The 13743-nt window shown below is 42.2% G+C and overlaps 1 protein-coding gene across 7 annotated transcripts in view; it reads right to left on the bottom strand.

Moving 5' to 3' along the window:
* The window catches only part of LOC108704099 (WD repeat and FYVE domain-containing protein 3), a 453243-nt gene that overhangs the window by 278328 nt on the left and 161172 nt on the right, over positions 1 to 13743 (bottom strand). The gene's annotated exons all lie outside the window — the stretch shown is intronic.

Genomic DNA, 13743 nt, shown 5'->3' on the forward strand with positions numbered 1-13743 from the left:
AACAAAAAGGAGCAGACAACAAGAGCAGAGTTTTTATGGAAGCCAGCAATGCCATCTCTTCAATGGCTGGAGGGCATAATCTGAGTTGGGAAGAACTGAGCATGGTCAATAGTCAACAGACAAAGAAAACCATTCCCAAGGGAACGGGCCTAGTGGATTAGAGGAGGAGAAGGAATCCTAAATCATTAAGTGGATGCTGCAGTCTTACAATTTTCCTTTGATCAACCTGCAGTTATTTAAAGATTTCAAATATTTTAATGAGGCTGTTTATTGGTTACATTATTTTGTTGTGGTGTTTACATGTCTTTAAGGAGTTAACCGTTCTACAAAGATAAAGGTGTCTCAAAAATAATCTAATGTTAGCTTTAATTTTTAACTTTGGTTATTATGTTAGACATCCAGTCACTCCAGCTTTTATAGACTATATAGTTTGGCTAACTAACTATATTAGAAACATTTTACAGCCTATTTACCCAGTTTTTATTTTTACACTGAACAATTCCTTTAAAGCATATGTAAACCTTGAAAATAACAATGTGAAAGTGACCAATGTGCTCCTCTAAGCACTTTTGCTTTTTTTGTCCAATGCTACAATTATTTAAACTGTGAGATTACTAAACAAATAAAATTTCAGGAGAAACACTTTTTTCCCTTTAAATAAGATACAGATACTTCTAAAGCAAATGTCAAGTATTGTCTTTTCTATGCTACACTGCTCATAGACAAAATTCTACTGTATAGGGTTTTTGCACCAACTAGGTTTCCTTCCCCTTTAAAAGTAAACATCTTATTGGTTGCTATGGGTTACTGCTACTGGGTATTGTTAACGGCAGGGAGGAACGGCTTAATTTAAACAAGTTACATATGTTGGTACATGTATTACATTTATGTTTACAAATGCAATAAACCTGGCTGGTAAAATAGAAGAGCTGCAGGGATTGGCACTGGAGGAGAAATATAACAATCTGCATTGCTTAAACTGAGGCCTTATGGGTCAAACTTTCACAGATTCTAATGATCAGATAAATTATTTGAAAGAGTATGCTACAGACCCCCTCAAAGTAATGAAAAAGACACTTACTCCTGTTGCAACTGCAATTGAAAAGTTTGGTAGTTTGGGGCAAATCTTGGTAAAGGGGAATTTTAAATACCCAGATATTGACTATAGCAACAGTACTACCTGGATTGATAATGGGAATACTTTGTTGTGTGACAATTTTATGTCATCTGTTGTTGAGAACCCAGCTAGAACCAAACTAGAAATCATGCCATACAGTATCTTGTGATTGCTATACCAACAACGTATAGCAAACGTGTAAAAACCAAAACACTTTGATATAGTGACCATAGTGTTATTTCTTTTAATGTTTGTTGCAAAAAGTAAATATACATTGGGGCAAAATAGACAACATTTCAGGAAAGCTAATTGTATTTCATTAAGAGCGATTGGATTTTTTTTCTGCTAAAAATGGTTGTCATTTAAAATGATAAATAATTAATAAACTCAAAAGTGTTTAGGAATAGAGGGGTGTGTGGATGCTGGGTTTCATTTAGAGGGGTTGAGCTTAATAGACTGTCTTTTTTCAACACGATTTAAATATTAACAATATTTAGGGGCCGATTCACTAACTTCGAGTGAAGGATTCAAAGTAAAAAAAACTTCGAATTTCCAAGTATTTTTTGGGCTACTTCGACCATCGAATGGGCTACTTCGACCTTCGACTACGACTTCGAATCGAAGGATTCGAAGTAAAAATCGTTCGACTATTCGACCATTTGATAGTCGAAGTACTGTCTCTTTAAAAAAAAACTTCGACCCCCTAGTTCGGCAGCTAAAAGCTACCGAAGTCAATGTTAGCCTATGGGGAAGGTCCCCATAGGTTTTCCTAAATTTTTTTGATCGAAGGATATTCCTTCGATCGTTGGATTAAAATCCTTCGAATCTTTCGATTCGAAGGATTTAATCGTTCGATCGAAGGAATAATCCTTCGATCGTACGATCGCAGTATTTGCGCTAAATCCTTCGACTTCGATTCCTAGTCGAATATCGAGGGTTAATTAACCCTCGATATTCGACCCTTAGTGAATCAGCCCCCAAGAGTTCAGTTCAGTTTTAGCAAGCACTCTTTTTCTGATTTTCTTATTTTTATCTGGTACGGTGCCTATGGATTGGAGGAAAACTGATGTAATCGCACTACTTTAAAAGGGATTGCGATTTCAGTCTCACAATTATATCCCCTCACATTGGGGGGCACATTTACTTAAGGTCGAATATCGAGGGTTAACTAACCCTTGATATTCGACCGTCGAAGTAAAATCCTTCGACTTCGAATATCGAAGTCGAAGGATTTACCGCATTTCCTTCGTTCGTACGATCGATTAAATCCTTCGAATCGAACGATTCAAAGGATTTTAATCCATCGATCGAACGATTTTCCTTCTATCAAAAAAACCTAGGAAAGCCTATGGGGACCTTCCCCATAGGCTAACATTGATGCTCGGTAGGTTTTAGGTGGCGAAGTAGGGGGTTAAAGTTTTTTTTAAAGAGACAGTACTTAGACTATTGAATGGTCGAATAGTCAAACGATTTTTAGTTCGAATCGTTCGATTCGAAGACGTAGTTGAAGGTCGAAGTAGCCAATTCGATGGTCGAAGTAGCCAAAAAAATACTTCGAAATTCGATGTATTTTTATTCTATTCCTTCACTCGAGCTAAGTAAATGTGCCCCTTAATATCTCTATTCTTTTATGGTTTGTTAAGTGATCACAATCAAGCTTATTCTCTGAAGAATGATTATATAAGCATGGCTTTGTGAAGAATAGGTCATGTCAATCAAATTTGATTGCTTTTATGATGAAGTACATAAGAAGCTCGTCAGTGGTTTTCAGTAATCTATCTGAATTTTGAATTTCATACAGTGGCCACATACATTACTGCTTTCTTTGGTATTAGTAATGTTGTTAGCCAGTAGGAAACCAATAGCCACAAGGAAACTGGCTTAAAGAAGAACTAAACCCCCTTACAATTACAGGCTTAGGGGCATTTACAGATGTTAACACCAGTGCGGGGGGGGACTATGGAGGGTAGGGGTATGAGATTTTATTAGCAAGGGGATTTATTTCTTCTTTAAAGATCGCATACAGAGAGAGGTTGTGAATGACACAGTCTCTTCCTGGGGTAGAGTTAGTGGGGTTCTACAGGGTTCTTCATTGGTTCCAATTTTATTTAATGTGCTTAATGATGACTTAGAGGAGAGTACTGTAAGTAATATATCACTGTTTAGAGCCAACACTATGCAGCCCAAATAATTACATCCACGACATTGCATCCTTGCAGCAGAATCTGACAAATCATGCATTTGGGGTGTAACAATACACAAGCCACTTAGACCCTTAGAGGCATATTTATAAAGGGTTGAATCTTAAATTCAAATTCTCAAAATTTTTATTTGGTCAAAACTCTCAAATTAGAATTAGGAATAATCAGGGCCGGATTTACATAGCGGGCACCCCTAGGCCAGCCGATATTTATCTCCCCCTCCCCCATTTTATTCACGCACATTTTCATTGTTGGGATCGGAGCAATGGGGACTGGTACACAAGAAATTTAAAAAGCGTTTGTATCCCCAGTGTTTCTGAACCAATGTGGGTGTGGTTGGGCAGCGTTGCCCCCCAAAATCCTGCCGCCCTAGGCCCGGGACTTGGTGGTCTTTCCACAAATCCATGGCTTGGGAATAATCCAAACTCGTTTCTAATTTTAATATCGAGATATATCAAACCTTGACCCTTTGAACAATTCAAATCCGACTATTCGCCAACTAAAATGTGCTAAGTTCATGTATAAGTCAATGGGAGAGGCCCAGTGACCCATTTGAAGATGTTAATAGCCTACCTGACATTTGAGTTTTTTTCTAAGAAAAAACTCGATTCACATTTAGTCTAATTTGATTAAAGTTTTCGTTTCAGTAATATTCATTTGAGTTTTAGATATTCAAATAATAATAATAAAGAAATTTATTAGAGTTAAAAAAAATTCACATGAATTAGAAATTCGACCTTTGATAAATGGGCCTCCACATGTCTTAGGGGCAGATTCACTAAGGGTCGAATTTCGAAGTAAAAAATACTTTGAAATTCGACCCTCGAATTGAAATCCTTCGACTTCGAATATCGAAGTCGAAGGATTTAGCGCTAAACGTTCGTTCGATCGATCGAAGGATTTTTCGTTCGATCGAACGATTAAATCCTTCGAATCGAACGATTCGAAGGATTTTAATCCAACGATCGAAGGAAAATCCTTCGATCAAAAAAAGTTTAGCAAGCCTATGGGGACCTTCCCCATAGGCTAACATTGACTTCGGTAGGTTTTATCTGCCGAAGTAGGGGGTCGAAGGTTTTTTTAAAGGGAAAGTACTTCGACTATCGAATGGTCGAATAGTCGAACGATTTTTCGTTCGAATCGAAGTCGAAGGTCGTAGTCGAAGGTCGAAGTAGCCCATTCGATGGTCGAAGTACCCAAAAAATACTTCGAAATTCGAAGTATTTTTCATTCGAATCCTTCACTCGAGCTTAGTGAATCGGCCCCTTAATGTTAGGTAAATCCATTACAGAGAGTGGCCAAAGGGTACATGCAGATAATAACTTGACTGCAGAAAGCAACGCCAGCCAGTTGTTGCAAGGGCAAACTTGATTCAGGGAGAATTGATTTGCGGGAGAAAAGGGTCATTCTTCCCCTTTACAAAACAATGTAAGAACAAAACTAGACCACAGTTGTGATCTCCAGTGCACAAATGGGATATTATTGGATTAAAACTAAGATGGTAATTTAGGCAATTTATTCGTTCCCATTGCCTATACGATGCATGGCGTATTTGCCATCCCACCGAAAAGACCTTCACCTTTGCCTCACACCCCCACGGTTCCCAACAGCGCTTGGACTACTTTTTGCTTAACCATGAAGCCCTGATTTCTTTGCAAAGTTCTACCATTCATCCAATTACCTGGTCTGACCATGCCCCTGTCGAAATGACCCTAGATATTTTACCACTCCCACGGAAACCATTTCAATGGCGTCTTAATGAAACACTGCTAGCCCACTCATCGGTTAAAACTCAATTGTCCACAGGCCTTGTGGAATATTTTCAGAGGAATAAGGACTCGGTCCCATCCCCGTTCACAGTGTGGGAAGCCCATAAGGCATGGGTAAGGGGGGAATTGATTGCTATAGCATCTAACCTCAAAAAATCCGCGACTTTCCGTAGGTTACAAATAGTGCAGCAGCTTAAACTTGAGGAGAGCAGATATGGCCACTCACCTTCTATCTCTACGCTAGCGCGCATAACATCACTTAGAGCTCAACTCAAAGACATAGATGTCACACAGGCGGAAAAAGCCATCTCCTACACACGACAGCGCTTTTATGAGTATGGCAACAAAGCCCACACTCTGTTGGCCCGTAAGCTTCGGGACCAGAGGGCCCAAAAGGCCATACTAGCGATCCGCACTAAGCAAGGTACCCTAGTTCATACTAGGGATCAAATTCTTAAGACATTTCATAGCTACTACACTTCCCTGTACAATCTGCCGTCCTTGCCATTGAGAACAGCTCGGGACTTGGGGAAGCATATTCAGGACTTGCTGTCTCCCTCCACATTACCCACCCTCACCACGGAAGAAAATGATCACTTAAATGAACCCATTACCATGGAAGAGTTAGCGGAGACACTTAAATTGGCCCCAACGAAAAAGTCCCCTGGACCGGACGGTTTGACCTACCTCTATTACAAAACTTTTCAGGAATCTCTGGGTCCCCACTTGCTACAGGTTCTTAATAGAATCTTGACAGGCTCCAAACCACCACCATCTATGCTCTATTCCCACATCTCCCTTATCCTTAAGGAAGGTAAGGACCCCCAGTCCTGTAAAAGTTATCGTCCTATAGCATTGCTGAATGCGGATATAAAAATTTTTAGCAAAATTCTTGCGAACCGTTTAACGTTACTAATGCCCTCGCTCATCAACCAGGACCAGGTAGGGTTCATTATGGGCCGGCAGGCTGGAGATAATACTAGAAAGACTATTGACCTCATAGACTTAGCTAATTCGACCAAGACCCCTCTTCTGGTCCTGGGGCTAGATGCCGAGAAGGCCTTCGACCGCCTCAACTGGGCATTTATGAACACAGTTCTAGACAAGATGGGATTTGGGGGTCCTTTCCGAAACGCTGTGTCTGCCTTGTATTCTTGCCCTTCGGCTGCGGTTAGGATAGAGGGCTACCTGTCTTCTTCCATTACGATCACCAATGGGACCAGACAGGGGTGCCCCCTCTCACCCCTGATGTATGCATTGTCTATAGAGCCCCTAGCTGTCGCTATTCGGAACTCCCCTAATGTTATGGGTCTCACTCGTAGGGGTACAACCCACAAAATTTCGCTGTTTGCCGATGATGTACTCCTAACTCTTACTCGACCACTGACATCTCTCCCTAATTTCCACGCTATCTTAGACACGTACAGTAGACTTTCCAACCATAAAGTCAACCAGGACAAGTCGGAGGCCCTCCCCATAAATATCCCCCACCCGCAACTCAAGGTCCTGAAATTAAATTTCAACTACAATTGGAAAACTGATTATATCAAATATCTGGGGATCCGCTTGACCCCTAGCTATGCTGCCCTATACAAGGAAAATTACACCCCACTTTTTGCTAAGATCTGCGAAGATCTTGAAAAATGGACCTCCCACTCGCTATCCTGGCTGGGCAGGATTGCCACAGTAAAAATGGTGACCCTTCCCAGACTGCTTTATCATTTCGAGACCCTACCTGTCCGAGTTCCATTTACAATTTTGAGACAGATCCAGGCTAAACTAGTTAAATTCATATGGGCGGCTAAATCCCACAGAATCTCTAAGAGGGTACTTACATCCCCGAGGGAGTGGGGGGGCCTGGGGGCTCCAGATATTACTAGGTACTATCTGGCTGCACACCTGAGACAGGCAGTGGCATGGTCGGCCAGGACACACTGTGGGAAATGGGTGTCTTTGGAAAATGATACTGTTTCTCCTTTTGCCATCTCCTCCTTTTTATGGGATCCGAAAAAATTGCTGAAACTCAAGGACTGTGTACTGAACTCAGTGAAATTGACTGTGTCACTGTGGAACTATGCTAAGGTACAGTTCAGTATATCCCCAGAACCATACAGGCTAAGCCCCCTCTGGGGCAACCCTTACTTTCCTCCTGGCCTCAAGGACTCTTTCGCACAGCCCTGGAGACAAGCCGGCCTACTGCAGCTTAAAGATCTTTATCATCCACTTACTCGTAAACTGTATTCATTTCAGGAGCTTCAAGCCAAGTACGAGCTCAATAACTCGTTGTTCTATCAGTTCATTCAAATCAAGCATTTTGCCCTGGCAGTGGTGGGCTCTCAGGCCCCTTCAGTACTCAGCCCTATGGAAACGATTATGGCAACTAGGGGATCCAGAAGGGGGCTTATATCTGACATCTATGGGGTACTTAACACCTACACTGAGCCCTCTTTCGTGAAACATAGATATATGTTGGCCTGGGAACAGGCGCTAGGGGAAGAGATACCCCTCCCGCAATGGTCTCGGATTTGGGAGAACCTCAAAAGGGCTTCGATATGTGTGACCCACAAAGAAACAAATTATAAGATTTTAATGCAATGGTATTTGACGCCGGCCAAGCTCCACTCATTGTACCCGTCAGTGTCCTCAGAGTGCTGGAGGCAATGTGGTGATGTGGGGACTCTCTACCATGTTTTTTGGACGTGTCCTCTCCTGGCACATTATTGGCAGGAGGTGCGAGACATGTTGGCCTCACTGTTTGGGACTGCTGTACAGCGACACCCACTCACTTTTCTGCTCGGGTCTCCACTCCCAGGGCTTAAGAAGCATAACCAAAGGCTAGCCACTTTGATTTTGACGGCTTCTAGACGGGTCATAGCTCGCAACTGGAAGAAGCCACAGCCCCCCTCAGTGACTGAGCTAAACACAGCTATTCAGGACATACGACGAATGGAATACATGGCTGCCTTACACACTTCTCGTTTACCGAGATACGAGAAAGTTTGGTCTCCTTGGGTCGCTTTACACCCCCCGACACCATGCTAACTTACTCCCAGACTGGGATCCTCATATTTCCTTGATTTCCCCCGAGCTCGGACAGTTTTGATGCTTTAGTGTTGTTTCCTTTTTTTTTTTTTTTTTTTTTTTTTTTTTTTCTTTTTCTCCCTTTCTTTTCTTTTTCCCTCCCTACCCTTCCCCTTCTTCTGTCTGCTCTTTTTGTTCCCTTTTTTCTTTCTGTTTACATTTATGGAACGCTGATATTGTAAGCAATAAATCGGAAGGGCTTTCCCTTCATTGGGTATAGGTAAACCTGGGAAGCGTATGACTTCTCTTTTCTATTGTAGATGCCATGCTCTTCCCCTTCTTTCATTTTTTTGTACAATGCGTAATATGTGCTGATCTGAGGTTTGTGATAACATTGTGCAGATTTTGTTACGTCGTGACTGTAAACTTTATGTTAAATAAAGAGTTAAAAAAAAAAAAAACTAAGCTGGTAAAGGCTGTGGGAGGTCTCAGTTATGAAGACTGGCCAGGCTGGGATTGTTTATGCTGGCGAAGAGGCGCTTAAGGGGAGATATGAGAACTATGCATAAATATGTTTGGGGACCATATACTGTAATAATCTTTCCAATGATTTATTCACCAGTAGGCTCCTCCAATTGACACAAGGGGATCCATACAGATATCAGCTTTTTCTTTTCTCTGTTTGGGGTAAGCTGGTAGATACATTTAGGGGCAGATTTAAAAAACCTTGTAAGGGGTACTAATAGAGTTAATACAGTAGTTGTAACCATGGAAACCACTCTTCTTCTGCAAAGATGGAAGTCCACAACACCGATAATAAAAATGTGGAATATTTATTGTAACAGCTTCTTCAAACTTGCAACATCCATTCACATGTATACAGTTCCTGGCACATTCACTTCCATAAGACACATCACGGCACGGTATCATTCAATCTATTCCCCATTGAGCATTTACTCTTTACCTTGTAAATTCTCCACTTAGGGTCATGGATCATCCTTTTCCAGGGTTTCCACCTTCCGGTCCTAGCAGCCCGACGTGTACACCACGCCCCCCTGCCCTACTCCGGATAGGACTTTTCTCCTTTCATCCCCTGGTCCTACCAGTCTGGCATACGCTCTATACCCCTCTGGCCTACTCCAGGTAGGAATTTGTTCACCCTTCCTTCGGGACATCCGAGATTCCCTATCACTACTGCCCTCACTGGCAAAGCCTTGGCTCATAAGCTGCTATCTCCTTGTTGGGGTCAAAACTACCCATGCTAGATGTTACCTCACTATCTTAAGTACCTAGTACTTTAATGCTTATCCCTGATGCTATCTATTTTCCAAGTGTGTTCTTCACCAACCCTAGGGTGTGTTTTCCTCTTAAATACTTTTCAGTCTTGAGCATTACTGTAACCAGTGGCGTAACTAGATGTTGCTGGGCCCCACATCAAATAAATTTTAGGGCCCCCAACATATCCAGTGTTTGTCCTGTTTTACCAATATATGTTCAAATTGCTCATCAATGAGAGCCTCATGGGGCCCCCTGTATCTCCAGCCGCAGGGTCTGCTTCCTCTGTAGTTACACCCCTGACTGTAACATTTCCCTCTCATGTGCTACTCCAATGCTATCCAGCATGGAACCTCCTGAATCATAGATTTGATACCAATTCTTGTGGTGATTCTGCACATTACACTTTAAACAATCATTCAACATTTTCAATCATTTTAACATTTTACATCATTCAAACATTTGATTAACACATACAATGTACACATATCCAGCACACAACCCAATCACCCTCTTACAACCTTAAAGGAATTGTTCAGTGTATAATAAAAACTGGGTAAATATATAGGCTGTGCAAAATAAAAAATGTTTCTAATATAGTTAGTTAGCCAAAAATATAATGTATAAAGGCTGGAGTGATTTCATGTATAACAAGTCAGTCAGATCACTACTTCCTGCTTTTCAGCTCTCTTGGTTTACACTGACTGGTTACCCTGGTTACGAGGCAGAAACCAATCAGAGACTTGAGGGGGGGCCACGTGGGTCATATCTGTTGCTTTTGAATCTGAGCTGAATGCTGAGGATCAATTGCAAACTCACTGAACAGAAATGTACCATGTGCCCCCCCTTCAAGTCGCTGACTAGCTCAGAGTTATAGAGCTGAAAAGCAGGAAGTTGGATTATGGCTGTTTTATTAGACATCTGTTCACTGCAGCCTTTAAACATTACATTTTTGGCTAACTAACTATATTAGAAACATTTTTTTTTTTTGCACAGCCAATCTATTTACATAGTTTTTATTTTCACACTGAACTGTTCCTTTAAGGCGTTTAAAACCAAAATGGCATTTGTGAGGAATTGCAACTGGGAGACTGTTAGTACCTAGTATAAATATGAGTACAAGTACGAGTGCAAGTGGGTTTGCTGGTATTACTCAGTGTGTGTCTTGTCACATGTATGGGTGTTGGAGGAGCAGTTCCCTGCAGTATTTACATGTGAGAGATGTCGGTGGGTTTTCATCTTAGAAGCTGAACTGCAGACTCTAAAGGTGACCATACACGGGCCAATAAAAGCTGCCAACAGACAGAGTCAGCAGCTTATTGATCCGTGTATGGGGCCCTCCGACAGGTTTCCTCGATCAATATCTGGCCGAAAGTAGGCCAGATGTCGATCGGGCAGGGCTAAAAACCCAGTCGGATCGCGGGCCGCATCTGTTCATTGATGCAATCCCACTATCCGACCGCTCGTACTCCTGCATTATGATCCAATCATTGGGCCCTAAGTTTATATCATGTTGGGGAGAGATCCGCTCGTTTGGCAACATCGCCAAACGAGCGGATCTCACTCTGTATGGCAACCTTAAGGGGGGAACTTGCAGCACTGAGGGCAGTGGCAAACATAGGGGAGGAAAGGAGGCTCACAGAGCAACCACTGGCAAGGGCCAGTGTAGTGGGGGTGGAGAAGGGGCAGAGGAATCTAATGAGAGAGGCAGGTTTGTTACAGTTAAGAGGGAAAGTAAGGGACAGAAGGGTAGGGGGGCTGGTCCACAGCTTTTCCAAAGCAACAGATTCTGCATTTTGGCTGGGAAGGACAGCTCTGAACTGGCATGTGGATCTAATACGGGTGGTGGGGGGAGTGCAAGGAAGGAAAGGCAGGTTTTAGTTATAGGGGATTAAATTATTAGAAAGGTGGATAGGGTATCTGCCATAAGGACCCTTCATGCCAAACAGTCTGCTGCTTGCTTAGTGCTAGGGATCACATGTGGTGGAATGAGTCAACAGATTATTGGGAGGGGCTGAGGAAGACCCGGCAGTCTTGGCACACATAGGTACCAATGACAAAGTTAGAGGAGGTGGTGAAATCCTCAAAAACTATTTTAAAAATCTAAGTGTAAAGTTTGTAGGCAGGTTTCCCGTGAATAACTAGCAGACCGCCAGTTATTAAAACAAAGGAAATTCTTTTATTACTCTTCCACACCATACGTCAATCCAAATTACACCAACAGGCAATTCTTCAAACATTCAGCATTTGGCCACCTCTTTTCCAGAACAGTAGCCTCCTTGTTACTTAAAGGATTTTCAGGTATTACTTTCTAATACCAATGGGCACCTGTTGCACCGCCCTCAATGAGATCTAACTATCCCCACCTGTCCTCAGCAACTCAACGCTCCTCATTGGCGCCCCCTTGCTATTCCAGACAGGACTTTCCCGATGGCCACAGTCCCATAGCCCTCTCTTCTACTATCCTGTTCCTATCACTTCATCCCTAACTGGTAGAGGATCTACCGGAAGGTTAGTTCCACTTACTACTTGTTGGGGCTCTTAACTGCTCTTTCTATCTTTTCCTAACTGTCTTGTACACCTAGTGCACACTATTACAGAACTTTCCTAACTCTGGCTAAGCCTACTACTTACTTCAGGGCTGGGCTCTTCTTTCCTCCAGCAGGTGTTCTTCACTGGATCACGCCCACCTACGAACTGCTACACCCGTGGTTTCTTGCCCCTATTTATACTGTTTTTCTTCCCATTAGCTCCCTCTAGTGGCCGGGGTAGAAAATATTACATCCATACATAACTATTACATCCTTACATAACTGAGAACCTACTGCCCTCTTTTTGAAAATACACTTTCAAAACATTATAATTTTTCAGCATTAAAAAGTCAGGTATACAAATATCAGGTAATTACATGGTTACATGAAACAGACACTGCACTTCACACGTGGCATCATTTTTTACCCACTTCCAAGGTATTTTATGCTAGGCATGGGGGGGTCAGTAAAGAATTCCGTGGAAGGCAGGTTAGATGAGGTAGTGGGCAAAGGAAGGGAAAATGGGGGAGGAGATTTGGTTAGGGGTACTGTTAAGGATAGGGAGGATGTAGTCAGACGATGGGCAGTTAGAGGAGCAGTAGATGTGATCTATTTGGATTTTGCCAAAGCATTTGATACAGTGCCCCACAAACCACTGCTTTCTAAGCTACTGTCTGTTGGGCTTAATGAAGTTGTTTGCATATAGATAGGGAACTGGCTACAGGAGTGGGTATCGAGGGTGGTTGTTAATGGTACATTCTCTACTTGGCGTAAGGTTCTATGTGGGGTACCTCAGGGCTCGGTATTGGGCCCACTTTTATTTAACTTGTTTATTAATGACTTAGGGGAGGGTATTGTGAGTTATGTATCAGTGTTTGCAGATTACACAAAACTAACCAGCCCAATTAATTCCATCCAGGATGCGGCATCCTTTCAACAGGATCTTGACAAACTAGCAATCTGGGCAGCTAAGTTGCAAATGAGATTCAATGTTGATAAATGTAAAGTCATGCACCTGGGATGTAAAAATACATCCAAGCCACTTGGAAAATCCATAATGGAAAAGGACCTTGGAGTCCTTGTAGATAATAAACTTGGTTGTAGCAAGCAATGCCAGTCAGCAGTATTAAGGGCAAATACGATCTTGAGCTGTATTAAAATAGGCATTCATTCACGGCAGGAAGGGGTCATTCTTCCACTGTATAGAGCACTGGTAAGGCCCCATCTAAAATATGCCATGCAGTTTTGGTTTTCAGTACTCAATCAGGACATTATTGAATTAGAGAGGGTGCAGAGAAGGGCAACTAAGCTGGTAAAAGGTATGGAAAATCTTAGCTATACTCGGGTCGGCTTATACTCGAGTATATACGGTAGTTCTTAATCTTTAATGTTATCCTCAACCAAAGGTGCAGGCTAATAAAGCCCCCGGTTGGGAGTAACAGTAGTTTTTTTTTTTAATTGCCCCCCCGCTAGCGCTAGGACACTTGCATTGGGAGGGATCTCCCTCCCGGTGCAAGTGTTATAGTGCTGGCGGGGGGCACTTTTTTGAAAAAAAATGTCCCCCAATCGGAGTGCAGGCTCTATAAGCCCGCACTTTTGGTTGGGGATAACATTTTAGCCCAACAGGTGACCTTTAAGCTGCTACTCTCAGTTCTCCCAAGAGACTTGCTTAAATAGTTATAATTTTATCTTTGCTTATCTTAAAATTGTTTAAATGTATCAAAATGCAGACACTGAGTGTTTTGTGCTCTCTGACAAAAAGCATCTTATTTTAATTAAGTTTCAGAAACTTTTGTATCTTTTTCTGAAGTTAGTGCAGAAACTTTTGT

Source organism: Xenopus laevis, chromosome 1S (genome assembly GCF_017654675.1).
Source record: "Xenopus laevis strain J_2021 chromosome 1S, Xenopus_laevis_v10.1, whole genome shotgun sequence".
Lineage (NCBI taxonomy): Eukaryota > Metazoa > Chordata > Amphibia > Anura > Pipidae > Xenopus > Xenopus laevis.